The sequence below is a fragment of the Hemiscyllium ocellatum genome, chromosome 26 (assembly GCF_020745735.1).
Source record: "Hemiscyllium ocellatum isolate sHemOce1 chromosome 26, sHemOce1.pat.X.cur, whole genome shotgun sequence".
NCBI lineage: Eukaryota > Metazoa > Chordata > Chondrichthyes > Orectolobiformes > Hemiscylliidae > Hemiscyllium > Hemiscyllium ocellatum.
The window spans coordinates 48,327,808-48,342,594 of record NC_083426.1 but is presented as its reverse complement, the minus strand read 5'-3'; the positions used below and the strand labels follow the sequence as shown (position 1 = coordinate 48,342,594).

Genomic DNA, 14,787 nt, shown 5'->3' with positions numbered 1-14,787 from the left:
TATCTGCTATGCTGCAAGACTTAGGGAAAAGTGCTGATGAACTTGATCACCAGGCCGCAGTGGTAGAGGCAGAGATTGACTCCTCCAAGAGCCGGGTTCAAGCCCTGGAAACACAGGTCCTTGGTTTGTTGGGTCTGGTGGATGATTTTGAAAACAGGGCAGAAGAAAGAACCTGCGTGCTTTTGACATGCCAGAGGGGATGGAAGGTGAGCAACCGGCGGAGTTCTTTGAGAAGTGGTTCCCAGAATTCTTTAGTTTGAAATCTGAAAGGGAAGAATAAAGATTGAGAGAGCCCACTGGGTCACGGCACAAACGCCAGATCAGGACAAGCACTCCTGCCCTGTCCTTGTAATGTTCCATTATTATAAAGACAAGCAGAGAGTCATGGAAGTTTCCAGAGCCCAGGGAGGGATCTGAGGGTGTTGGTATGTGGGGCTTCAGGTCATGTGCTTTCAAGACTTCTCGGCAGCGATGATCTGGAAAAGCAAGTCCTACGATGGTGTCAAGAGGAGATTGAATGAGTTTGGGATCCAAAAGTCTTTAATGGTGCTTCAAATCAATCATTATGGATCTATACATTTATTCAACTCACAAAAGAAAGCAAGGAACTTTGTAGACACGCTGACTTAAATTCGGATGATCGAGTAGGTATACAGGACAGACCTGTTCTGGTTTGCTCTTCTTTAAAAAGGACTTGATGGATTTTCCTTTCTGTTAGGAGTTAGTTGTGTTAAATTGTGCTTTAAATATTTACCTTTAATCTCTAAGCTAAGTTATACCAAGGGATGGGTGACATATTTATTTTTAACTTATTTCTTTATAATACTAATCTTGTTTTTGTTTTTTTTCCTACCAGTTTGCTGGTGTATGTGGTGTGACTCTAGCTGGTAGGAGTTGAGAGGGTGGTTTGGATGATTAGTAGGGTTGTGGGATGTGTAGGTGCCCCCTTTGAATGAGGGGTAAATTCCTTTAATCAGTACCTTTGGTGAAGTTTTGTTTTTGGTGTATACAGTTAGAGTCATAGAGATGTACAGCATGGAAACAGACCCTTCGGTCCAACCTGTCCATGCCGACAAGATATCCCAACCCAACCTAATCCCACCTGCCAGCACCTGGCCCATAACCCTCCAAACCCTTCCTATTCATATACCCATCCAAATGCCTCTTAAATGTTACAATTGTACCAGCCTCCACCACTTCCTCTGGTAACTCATTCCATACACATATCACCCTCTGTGTGAATAAGTTGCCCCTTAGGTCTCTTTTTTATCTTTCCCCTCTCACCCTAAACTATGCCTCTAGTTCTGGACTCCCCGACCCCAGGGAAAAGACTTTGTCTACTTATCCTGCCCATGCCCCTCATAATTTTGTCAACCTCTATAAGGTCACCCCTCAGCCTCCGGTGCTCCAGGGAAAACAGCCCCAGCCTGTTCAGCCTCTTCCTATAGCTCAAATTCTCCAACCCTGGTAAATCTTTTCTGAACCCTTTCAAGTTTCACAACATCTTTCCAATAGGAAAGAGACCAGAACTGCATGCAATATTCCAACAGTGGCCTAACCAATGTCCTGTTATTGTAAGTTTTGTAGATTTGTTGGCTGTAATTATTTTAGTTTATGCAGTTTTGTAGATTTTCTTGCAATGAAGCTCAGTGATCTACAGTTCAGGTTCTCCCTCTCTGGAGTCTAAATGTTCCTATAGAAGGTTATGGCTAAGAATGTGTTCAAGTGGTGCACCTGGGTCATTAAGGGGGGGTCAAGAGGAAGAAGGTGCTTTCCAGTCTTAAAAGGGAGGGTGGATGTTGCCTTGTTGAAAAATCACCTAGATGATGTATTTGAAACTGCAACAGAATGGGTTTGACAGGGTTTTATTTTTCATCTTTCAATATGGGGAGTAAAGGGGTGGCCATTCTAGTTAGAAAGAATCTCCCATTTAAGTGGTTAGAGTGTTTTAAGGACACACACGGGAGATTTGCAATCCTTAAAGCTCTGATACATGGGGAAGAATACAGGATCTTAAATGTTTACTGTCCCCCAGCCTATCGCCTTAAGTTCTTGACAGATGTACTTTTGGGACAGGTTAAGCTTGCAGCTTGGCATATTATCGTGGGGGGACGGGCTTCAACTGTCCAATAGATCCTACAGTGGACAGATTGACTAAAGTCCCTCCAATATCCTCTTTGCAACCTAAGCAATTAAGGGATTTGTGTGTTGAACTGGGATTGGTAGATGTTTGGAGGCACCTTCACCTTATTGATAGGGATTTCACATTCTTCTCAAATCCACATAAAGACCAGGATTGATCTTTTTTGACACCCGCAGCACATTGGGGCTCGGTGGTGTCATGTACAATTGACAATATTTCTGATCACGCCCCAGTGTATTAATGCTCAAGAGTAAAGATATCATGGTAGGTTCAAGGCATTGGTGACTGGACCTCTTCATCCTCAAGGATACTAAGTTTAATGAATTCTTTTCTACTGAATTCAGGGCTTTTTGAGACATTAATTCAGGCTCGACCAGTAATCCACCCATTCTCTGGGAAACTGCTAAAACCTATGCTAGGAGGTTAGTTATTCCCTATTCAGCCAGTAAGAAACGGCAGACGGGTGAGCAGCAATGCTTGCTCGAGACACATCTGAAAGCAGCTGAAAAGGTATACTTTGACAGGTCTTCACTGGCTAAACTGCAGAGGATCACAGCGCTTCGGTCTACAGTGAACTCCATGCTCACACAGACAACCAAGAGCGAGCTCATATTTGCAAACCAAAGCTTGTTTGAGCATGGGGATAAGCCGGCTAAGTACTTAGCGTATCTTGGCAGGAAAAGGAGTGCTCCCCAAGCCATTACCTTGATCAGGGAGGACACTGAAAATATAACCCATGATTCTTAAAGGATCAATGCAGAATTTCAGAAATTTTACTCTGAATTATGCCAGGTGAAAAGTTGCAAGGATGGGCAGGTTAGGATGGAGTCTTTTTTTAAAAATTTGGACCTACCAGGAGTGACCCTTGAATAAGAGTCCTTAATGCCTCGTTGTCAGAGCAAGAGGTACAGAAGGCGATGATGCATCTCCAGAAAGGAAAGGTCACTCGCCCTGATGGACTTACCAGTGAGTTCTATAAGGAATTTATAATTATGTTCTCAGGACCGATGATTAGTATGCTTAATGACTCACACACTCATGGCCTCTTCCCAACATCTCTGAAAGAGATGGACATCTCTCTTATATGGAAGGCCGCGAAGGATTGTGCTTCCCATAAGCCCATTTCAATCCTAAATGTCGATTTCAAAATCTTATTTAGGATTTTGGCACTAAGGCTAGAAACTGTACTGCTTTCCATCATTAAGGAGGACCAAATAGGGTTTATAAAAGGTCAAAGATCATCCAATGTCAGGAGGTTAACTAACATGGTCCAGGTAAGTCAACAGCAATCAGTTCAGGGATTAGTGATCTCTTTAGAAGTGGAAAAGGCATTTGACCGGATCGAGTGGCCGTACCTTTTTTATACTTTAACGTGGTTTGGCTTGAGTGAGGCCTTTATCAGATGGGTAGAGGTTCTGAATGGTGACCCTTTTGCCGTGGTCCTCACCAATGGCATGCAGTCAAATAATTTCAACATTTGTAGGGGTAGTCGACAAGGCTGTCCCTTATCACTGTTGCTTTTTACATTGGTGATCGAATGGCTGGCAGAGGCAATACGTAGGTATCCCAATATATCCGCTCCAGAAGTGGGAACAAAGTCACATAAGATTGCATTGCATGTGGTTGACATTCTTTTCTTCTTATCAAACCCAACAATTTTGGAGCCACATCTGATATATTAATTTACTTGGTGGCTTTTTGGGTAATAAGATGAACTTTGTGAAATCAAAGGCTATGTCCATGAGCGGTCGTCCAAGAATGCCTGATCCATAGGGCGAATCTCGATTTCACTTTAGATGGTCACAGGAGGGCTTTCTCTACTTAGGTATATTTATTACTCCCGTCTTTGATCAGCTCATTTTAAAACCAATTTTGCCCATTTATTTGGCAAAGTCAAGCAGGACCTTCGTAGGTGGGAGGCACTTCCAATCTCTTGGTTAGGTCAGATAGCTCTGATTAAAATGAATATTCTGCCCCACCTGTTTTATCCTATGCGAATGATTCTTCTGCTTTTTACTGAGCAAACCATTTCAAAGACTGAATGGTTGGTTCAGCTCCTTTATCTGGTATCGAAGTGACCCCTAATTGAACTGACTCAACTGCAGTTACCTTACAGGCTGGTAGGAGTCAGCATCCCAGATATAAAAAACTATAAATTAAGCTCGTTGCTGTCTTACATGAGTAAATGGGCCCGGGGAGACCCTCACTCACTTTGGTTAGATATCGAAGCATCTCAGGCAAAATGACCCCTTACTAGCCTGCTGTTCGTGGACAAAATGAAGACAGTTAAGGAATATTGTCATAGCCCAATAGTTATTAATACTTTTAAGGCGTGGAGGGCAATGCGACACATTGGGAGCAATATTGCCATAACATTTTTTTTACACCCATAGTTGGTATGCCAGATGTTTAGCCAGGAATGATGGACTTGGAGTTTAAACAATTAACAGCTAGGGGTGTGTCTTGCTTGGGTGATTTATTCGGAGAGGTCATAGTAATGTCTTTTAACTAGTTAGCTCAGAAATATGAGTTGCCCAGTAGAGATCTCTTCCCTTTTTTGGAAACTAGAAATTTCATAGAGAAAGAGAGAACACTTCTAACTGATCCTTATGGGTCCGACATGGAGAAGAGGGTGCTGAGTGCTGAGGGTACATTTTCTGTTAGCAATATGCATGTGAGCAGGTCGCTCAGACGAGTCTGAGTGGCTCTGTAAGGTATGGGAGAGGGAGCTGGAGGTTGACATTTCTTCTGAAGTATTTTACAAGGATGTTGTCAGGGTTGGAGGATTTAAGCTATTGGGAGAGGCTGAACAGGCTGGGGCTGTTTTCCCTGGAGCGTCAGAGGCTGAGGGGTGACCTTATAGAGGTTTACAAAATTATGAAGGGCATGGATAGGATAAATAGGCAAACTCTTTTCACTGGGGTTGGGGAGTCTAGAACTAAAGGGCACAGGTTTAGGGTGAGAGGGGAAAGATAAAAAAGAGACCTAAGGGGCAACTTTTTCATGCAGAGGGTGGTACGAGCTGTCAGAGAATGTGGTGGAGGCTGGTACAATTGCAACATTTAAGAGGCATTTGGATGGGTATATGAATAGGAAGGGTTTGGAGGGATATGGGCCAGGTGCTGGCAGGTGGGACTAGATTGGGTTGGGATATCTGGCCAGCATAGACGGGTTGGACGGAAGGGTCTGTTTCCATGCTGTACATCTCCATGACTCTATGGGAGGATACCTGGGGAAAATGCAACAAGGATCTCGATTTGCAACAGAACCCATGCCTTGCAACTGAAGATTCTCCACAGGGTTCACTTGGCTCCAGACCGCCTTGCAAAATTTAAAGCGGGAGCATCTCCAGTCTGTCCGAAATGCAAGTTGAGTATGGGCACACTCACTCATTGTTTCTGGTTCTGCCACAGGCTACAGGCATACTGAAGCACTGTGGTTGGTGAAATAGAAAAGGTTTTGGGACTGAGGTGGAGATGAACCCGGTATCTCTTCTTGGCCTTATTAATTCATTTCCATTAGATGCACACAATAAAAGGCTCTTTAGTATCCTCACTTTCTGTGCAAGAAAGAACATTTGTTTAGGGTAGGTTTCTGAAAAACCCCCAGGGCTGTCGGGCTGGCGTAAGCCAGTCATGGAACACATCCTCTTAGACTTTCTTATGAGTATGGTGCACCATAAAACTAAGAATTTTTATAAGAAGTGGGAGCCCTTTTTGGACTACTTGGGCACAGATTTGTCCACCATACTAATATTGATATAGCCATAACAATTCTGTTTAGTGAATTTGGTATCCAGAGAGGGGGAATTACGAACATATGAATATGTACAGATTTATGCACTCGATGGTCGAGGGATACTGTTTTATTTTGATGAGCTATGTTATCATTATTATTGTTATGATTTCCCTTTTCTTAAATTATTAGTTTTTTTCTAATCTGTGTAATTAATGAGTTTTTTACACTGATTTGAATTGTTTGGTTTTGTATTTGTTGTAATATTCCAAAAAATTTCCATTTTTTGATTAAAAAAACTTTTTAAAAAAGAGGACCCACTATTCGTCTCCCTGACGGTCTAGTGGTTAGGGTTCGGCGCTCTCACCGCCACGGCCCGGGTTCGATTCCCGGTCAGGGAAGCAATTTTCAGCGCGTCTATGGGCTATCCATTCTTCTTACGGTCGGCACGGTGGCACAGTGGTTAGCACTGCAGCCTCACAGCGCCAGGGACCTGGGTTCAATTCCCGCCTCAGGCGACTGACTGTGTGGAGTTTACACGTTCTCCCCGTGTCTACGTGGGTTTCCTCCCACAGTCCAAAGATGTGTGGGTCAGGTGAATTGGCCATGCTAAATTGCCCGTAGTGTTAGATAAGGAGCATATGTAGGGGTATGGCTGGGTTGCGCTTCGGCGGGTTGGTGTGGACTTGTTGGGCCGAAGGGCCTGTTTCCACACTGTAAGTAATCTAATCTAATCTAATCTATTCATGGCTAATTAAAGAACTTGGAAAAAGCAACAAATTTAAGGTAAAGTAGATAACTGCACAAAGGTGATAGGTAGTTCAGATGATTAGATAGAATACAAACAGCAGAGAATGACAAAAAGGTTAACCACAGAGAAGACATTTGAGAATTACATGAAGTTAGCTAGAAACATGAAAATGATAGCAAGAATTTCAACAGGTATTTAAAATGGAAAAGAATAGGTGAAAAAAGAAGACAGACGAAATAGTCATAGAGTTGTACAGCCCGGATCAGACCCTTCCGTCCAACCTGTCCATGCCGACCAGATATCCCAACCCAATCTAGTCCCACCTGCCAGTACCCGGCCCATATCCCTCCAAACCCTTCCTATTCATATACCCATCCAAATACCTCTTAAATGTTGCAATTGCACCAGCCTCCACCACATCCTCTGGCAGCTCATTCCATAAACGTACCACCCTCTGTGTGAAAAAGTTGCCCCTTAGGTCTCTTTTATATCTTTGCCCTCTCACCCTAAACCTATGTCCTCTAGTTCTGGACTCCCCGACCCCAGGGAAAAGACTTTGTTTATTTAACCTGTACATGCCCCTCATTATTTTGTAAACTGTTATAAGGTCACCCCTCAGCCTCCGATGCTCCAGGGAAAACAACCCCAGCCGGTTCAGCCTCTCCATATTGCTCAAATCCTCCAACCCTGGCAACATCCTTGTAAATCTTTTCCGAACCCTTTCAAGTTTCACAACATCTTTCCAATAGGAAGGAGACCAGAATTGCATGCAATATTCCAACAGTGGCCTAACCAATGTCCTGTACAGCCGCAACATGACCTCCCAATTCCTGTACTCAATACACTGACCAATAAGGAAAGCATACCAAATGCCTTCTTCACTATCCTATCTACCAACAACTCCACTTTAAAGGGGCTATGAACCTCCAAATACCTTTTAAATGTTGCAATCATACCAGTCTCCACCACTTCCTTTGGCAGCTCATTCCATACGCGTACCCTTACGTCTCTTTTATATCTTTCCCCCTCACCCTAAACCTATGTCTCTAGTTCTGGACTCACCGACCCCAGGGAAAAGACTTTGTCTATTTACCCTATCCATGCCCCTCAATTTTTGAACAAATATTTTGCAAACTGGAAACAAAGATAACTCCCACATTCAAGATGGCTTCAAAGTAGAAAACAGGTAACTACTGGCCAGTTAGTTTGACACGTATCACGGAGAAGGTGGTAGAAATGGTGCTTGAAGAGATTATCATTTGACACATAGAGAAATACAAGGTAATAATAAAAAGTCAGCATGGTTTTGTATGAGAGATTTTACATTTAACAAATTTATTAGTGCTCTTTGATGGGGCAACATGAGCTGTAAATAAAGGGAAGTCTGCAGATATACTGTACTTAGATTTCCAGAGGCATTTGTTAAGTTTCCACATCAAAAGTTATGGTAAATAATGGCTTATTGAATGGGTAATATATTAGCATGGATAGAAATTTGACTGGCTGGCAATAAACAAAGAGTATGCCCAAACAGATTGATTAACAAAACATGATGACTGGAGTCCCTTAGAGATCTGTTTTGGACCCTCAACTTTTATAATTTACAAAAATGATGTAAATGAGGAGATTGAGGGTATGGGGTATGGTCAATTTGCAGATAACACAGATAGGTAAGAAATAGGGGTTGAGACTGGCCTTTGTGCAGCCATTAATGTGACTCCAAGATGGCATGTTGTCTCCCTGAAGGTATGCAGATGAGGTTCTGAAAGCAGACTTCGGGGAAGTAGAGAGGGTAGGTTATAAAGTAGGACATCTAAATCAGTAGTCCTAGGATTACTTCAGTGAGAACAGAACTTGGAGAATCAAGCAACTGAACACCTGACTAGAGAGCTGGTGTAGGAGATTGGCCATCAGATTTACAAGGATTGAGACCAGTGCTGGGAAAGGTAGGACTTACACAAGCACACGGTCTGCACCAGGATAAACACTATTGCAGAGAGATTTGTTGGTGCTATCAGAGAAGGTTTAAATTAGATTGACAAAGGGATGGGAATTTGAAGGAAAAGAGCAAGGAACAGAAGGCAGCAAGTTAACAAGTGATTTTGAAAGATACAAGAAACAGAGATTAAAAATTATACAGCACATAAAATTGTCAGTATTAAAGTGCATATATGCAAGTGTAAGATGTGTAGCAAATAAAGCCAATAAGCTGAGGCCTCTGATAGATAAATGACAGCATGATATTACTATGCCAACAGAGTCTTGGCTTAAAGATGGCAAATCAACATCCCTGGAAATAGAGATTTTAGGCAGGATAGAGAAGGGAATAAAAAAATGGGAATTGAACATTATTGATTAAAGAATCAGTTGGAGCTATGAGAACGAATGATAAACTAAATCAAACATCAAATGAGGAAATATGGTATGAGCTCAAAGAAAAGAGGATGAACCACACTACTAGTTGTGGACAAGAGATCCCCAAATAGGGGACTTAGAGATTTGCCTACATATTTGCTCCTCTGAATGCAAAAACAGTTGATAGTAATGGTTGGGGATTTTAACTACCCAAATATTAACAGTATTACAAACAGTATTAAGCCACAGATGGCACAATTTTTTAAAACTAACACATAACCAACTCAATAAGAAAATATGCAATTCTAGGTTTAGTCTTAGACAATGATGTGCATGCCAGTGGGTGACCATTTTATAGACTGTAATCATAATTCAGTTAGATTTGCTTCATTATGAAAAGGGACAAAAACAGAATGACAGTAAAAGTTCTAAATGGGGGATGGAAATTTTCACAAAGCTAAGATATGACTTGGCAAAAAGTGGACTACATTTAGATACTTTAAGGAAAGTCAGTGACAAATCAGTGGGGGACATTCAAAAGCAAGTTTCTACAAATACAGTATAGACATGTCCCCAAAAAGAAAAAGGATATTACTGCCAAATCTAGAACCCCTGGTTATCCTGAGGCATACCAGATAAGATAAGGTAAGATCTTAGAGGAGTACAGAAACACAAGGGTAAAGAGAAAAAGGAAATTAGGAAAGCAAAGAGACAATACAAAAAAATAATTGGCCAGTAAAAAAAAGCAAAACCAAAGATGTTTTATCAGTACATTAAGAGCAAAAAAAGGACTAAGGGTTGGGCCAATCTGGTTACTTGTGTGTAGATGCAAAAGATGTACACAGGATTCTAAACAGTATTTTGTCTCTGTCTTCACATAGGAGAGGGATGGTGCAGACATTCTAGCTAATGAAGAGTGATAGAGATTATAAGATAAAATAAGCAAAATGAGTACAAAATATGAGTGCAAGTGTTCTCCTTGAAGGTAATTAAATGACCAGGACTGAGTGAATTATAGTCTAAGATATTTTTAAAAAGCTAGGGAGGAAACAGCGGACACGTTGAGCATCACTTTGCATTTTTCATCAGATACAGGCAAGGTATGTATCTGATGATTGGAGATCTACAAATATTATACCACTGTTCAAAAGAAGGTGCAATAGATAGGCCAAATATTTATAGGGTGATCAACTGGAGCTTGGGTGGAGGGCAAATTACTGGAGTCAATATTGAGTGATAAGATTTAGTGTTACTTGGAGAAGCATGCATTAATCAAGGAGTGTCGCTCTGAAAGCTAGTGTGCTTCCAATTAAATCTGTTGGACTATAACCTGGCGTTGTGTGATTTTTACCTTTAATCAAGGATAGACAGCATGATTTTCTCAAGGGAATCTACTGTCTTATTAATTTAGTTGAATTTGAGTAACAACAAGGATTAATGAGGGCTGTGCCTCTGAATGTTGTCTACATGGATTTTAGTAAGGATTTGGCAAGCTCTCACATGGCAAACTGTAAAGAAAAATTAAAGACCATGAGATACAAGAGAATATGGCGAGATAGATCCAAAATTGGCTCAGTAACAGGAAATAAAAGGTAACGATTGACAGATCAAGGGGTGGCATGGTGGCTCAGTGGTTAGCACTGTTATCTCACAGCGCCAGGGACTCAGGTTCGAATCCCACCTTGGGTGACTCTGTGTGTGGAATTTGCACATTCTCCCTGTGTCTCACGGGTTTCCTCTGGGTGCTCTGGTTTCCTCCCACATTCCAAAGATGTGCAGGTTAGGTGAATTGGCCATGCTGAATGGCCTATTGTGTTAAGTGCATTAGTCAGGGTGAAATGAGTCTGGATGTGTTACTCTTCAGCAGGTCAGTGAACTTGTTGGGCTGAAGGGCCTGTTTCCACACTGTAGGGAATCTTAAAAAAAAAGATGTTTTTGCAGATGGAAAGTATTTTCCAGTAGTGGTCCACAGCACTAGCTTTTGGTCCTTTGCTGTTTGTGGTATCTGTGAATGATTTAAACTTCAATGTGGAGGTTTAATTGGAAAATGTACAACAAACCTGAAATTTGGCCAGGTAATTATGTTGAAGTGGGTGGCTATCAACTGTAGGATGATGTCAATGCTTGTGTTGAGTGGGCAGAAAAATAGCTGATCGAATACAATTTGGAGAACTGTGAGGTTAAGCATTTGGAAAAGGATGACAAAGCAAAAGAATACACAAAACAAAGGAAGGATATTGAGAACTGAGAGCTCTTGGACGTGAGCTCATGTTCACGGGACTCTGAAGATAGCAGGACAAGTAGATAAGATGGGACAGAAGGTATATGGGATGATTTCTTCTATTGGCTAAGGTATTGAATAAAAGTCACCTTTAGCCCACAAGGCTGCCCCTCTCAGGGATATAACGCTGGAAACTATATTAGACATTGGTTAGGTGGAGCTGAAGTTTTCTTTATAACCTGGTTGCCACATTACAGGAAAGAAATAACTGCTCTGGCAAGAGCACAAAGGAGAATTTCAAGAATGTTGCCAAGGCATGAAAATTACTGCTCATTCACAGGCTATGGGTGTTTTCCTTATTGAGTACAAAAGTTGGCAATTCATGTTACAGGTGTATAAGACTTTGATTTGGCCACACTTCAAATCCTGCGTACAGTTCTGATCGCCTCATTACCAAAAGGTTGTGGATGCTTTGGAGAGGGTGCATAGGAGGTTCACCAGGATGCTGCCTAGTATGGAGGATGCTAGCTATGAAGAGAGGTTGAGTAGATTTGGGTTATTTTCATTAGAAAGACGGAGGTTGAGGGGGAACCTGATTGAGGTCTACAAAATCATGAGAGGTATAGACAGGGTGGATAGCAAGAAGCTTTTTTCCCAGAGTGGGGACTCAATTACTAGGGGTCACGAGTTCAAGGTGAGAGGGAATAAGTTAAAGGGAGATAAGCATGGAAAGTTCTTTACGCAGAAGGTGATGGGTGCCTGGAACACATTGCCAGCGGAGGTGGTAAAGGCAGCATGATAACACCATTTAAGATGTATCTCAACAGGTACATGAATGGGCAGAGAGCAGAGGGATACAGATCTTTAGAAAATAGGAAACAGCTTTAGATAGAGGATCTGGATCCGTGCAGGCTTGGAGGGCCCTGTTCTGTAATTTTCTTTGTTCTTTGTTCTTAGAAGAGAATGACGTGCAAGTTAATCAAGGTGTACAAAATAATGAGAAGCTTGGAAACATTAAACTCCAAAGAGCTGTTCCCTAACAGAGTTCAATTACCAAACTGCACAGATTTAAGGCAACTGGCAGAGGAGACTGGAGGAGAAACCTTTCACCCAAAGGATGGTAGGTGTGTGGAATTTGCTGCCAGGTTTTGTGGCTGAGCCAGAATCCCTCAGTTCATTTTAAAAGAACCTAGATCTGCACCTGCAGTACTAAACCTGTAAGGTTACAGATCAGGTGCTGCAAACTATGACTAGAATCGGTGGTTAGTTTATTCAGCTTGAATAGAAATGTCTCTTTCCTTACTGTAACCTTTCTATGATTCAATGGTCTAATTAAATACTGAACAGTGAAATATGCACTCTGTATCATAGGGTATACATAACGTTCTATGAGATGACTGGTAATGTTGACTTGAGAAAATATTAAGAACAAAACCTTTGCTAACTGTGCCAAATTTTAGTTGATATATGAATAAATCGATGGAATACAGACAAGTTAGTGATGTGGGCAGATAGGTGGTGGTTTAAGTTCATAAGAGAATAAGTAGTAAAGCATTTTGATAGGAAGTACACTGAAAGACAACATTAAATAGAAGGTATCATTTTAAAGTGAGCGCATGAGCAGAGGGACCAGGGTATGTATGTGCATAGATCACACTGACGCTGATGGAATAGGTTGAGGCAGCAATTAATAAAAGATGCAGTAGCCTTGGCTTTATTAATAGGTGCATAGTAAATAGCCTCCTTCTGTGCCATAACACCTCTTTGAATCTGTGATCTAAAATGATTTAAGTAAGTAAAGCTCTGTGACGTAAGTTTTATAATCATAGTTTACAAACAAAGCTGTCTGTTCCACCATCAGTAACATTCAAATTGCAAAAAGTGTGGCACTGGAAAAGCACAGCAGGTCAGGCAGCATACAAGGAGCAGGAAAGTCAATGTTTCGGGTATAAGCCCTTCATCAGGAATGTGGAGGGGGAGGGAGGCTGAGGGATAAATAAGGAGTTGGGGTGGTGCTGGGGGGGGGGGGAGGTAGGTGGGAAGGTGATAGGTAGATAGGATGTGGTGGGTGAGGGAAGATTTAGAAACTGGTGAAGTCAGTGTTGATGCCATATGGTGGAGGGTCCCGAGGCGGAAGATGAGGCATTTTTCCTTCAGCTGGCAAGGAGGTGACGTTGAATTTGTACATGACATTTGTTAGACCTCAGTCAGAGTATTGTGCACTGTTCTGGACGTATACTATAATAAGGATGTGAATGAATTGGACAGAGTGCAGAGGTAATTTACAAAATTGGTTCCAGGGATGAGAAGTTTCAGTTGTGAGGACAGAGTGCAGAAATTGTGACTGTTCTCCTTGGAGAGAAGGCCAAGAGGTGATCTGATGGAGGTTTTCAAAATCATGAGTGAAGTTGATAGAGGAAATAGGAAGAAATTGTTCCTGCTCGTAAAAGAATCAAGAACCAGAGAGCTCAGATTTGAAGTGATTTGAAAAGAGGCAAATATGACATGAGAAGAAAAGCCTTTTTCACATACACAGTTGTTAGGGTATGGAATGCACTGCTTGAAAGTGTTGTGTAGGCAGATTCAATTGACGAATTCAAAAGGCTAATAGGTGATTGCTTAAATAAGAATAATCTGAAATTGGCAGTAGGGAATAATGCTTGTTTGAAGAGCTAGTGCTAACATGATGGGCCAAATAGCCTCCTTCTGTGCCATAACACTACTTTGAATCTGTGATCTGAAATGATTTAAGTAAGTAAAGTTTTGTGACATAAGTTTTATAATCATAGTTGACAAACAAAGCTGTCTGTTCCACCATCAGTAACATTCAAATTGCAAGTTTCCCATTGGCTTTCAGGCAAAGAAATCAGAAATCAGCCCATTTTCCTCTTGTGAATCCTGTGTGAAGGAGTTGACTGGTCCCCTAAAATCTGTAAAGTCCACAATTTGGCATTGTTTCAGTTCCAAGGATGCAGGATTTAGAACACAGTACAATCAGTTCTTCTATAGCAGGCTGATTGCGTTCTTGTGGAACCCCACATTATAGAAAAAGTGCTTTAGGAACAGTGCTTAAAATATTGGTGAAGTAATCGCTTTACAGCCAACATACATTTTAAAAGTTTGCGCTTTAGAAACACTGTCCCCACCTCATTAATCATGTTACAGCAAATTTGCGTGGATGAAACATGGATTATAGGAGATCAACCTGTACCTGTACTATATTATTTCTATATTCTCACTTCACAGAAGATGGACAGTACTTTCCAAACAGACAACCAGTACCACATAAAAGGTCAAGGGCAACAAACCCATGAAACATTACCATCTAATTTCATGGCTATACATCACCCTGAATTGGAACTATGGGCAAAACCTTTCAGTCCTGGAGAAAGCGAGAAGAACGGCAGACAGGGGAACTAATTGGGCAAGAGGCAAAATACAGAATGTTAACAGCCTGATAAACTTCAGCAATTAAGTTCTCTGACTTAAAAGGCAAGTTGAGTCACAGTCCAAAATCATAAGCGCAACCTGCCCACATTATGTGCTGTCCCCCTACGAAGTTCTATACATTTGACTATTCCA

At 41.5% G+C, this 14,787-nt stretch overlaps 1 non-coding gene across 1 annotated transcript; it reads left to right on the top strand.

Annotated features, from left to right (window-relative positions):
* The first annotated feature begins 6,207 nt into the window (after window positions 1-6,207).
* Window positions 6,208-6,279, top strand: trnae-cuc (transfer RNA glutamic acid (anticodon CUC)). Its single transcript has one exon. It is a non-coding gene; the product is annotated as a tRNA-Glu (tRNA).
* Window positions 6,280-14,787: the final 8,508 nt, after the last annotated feature.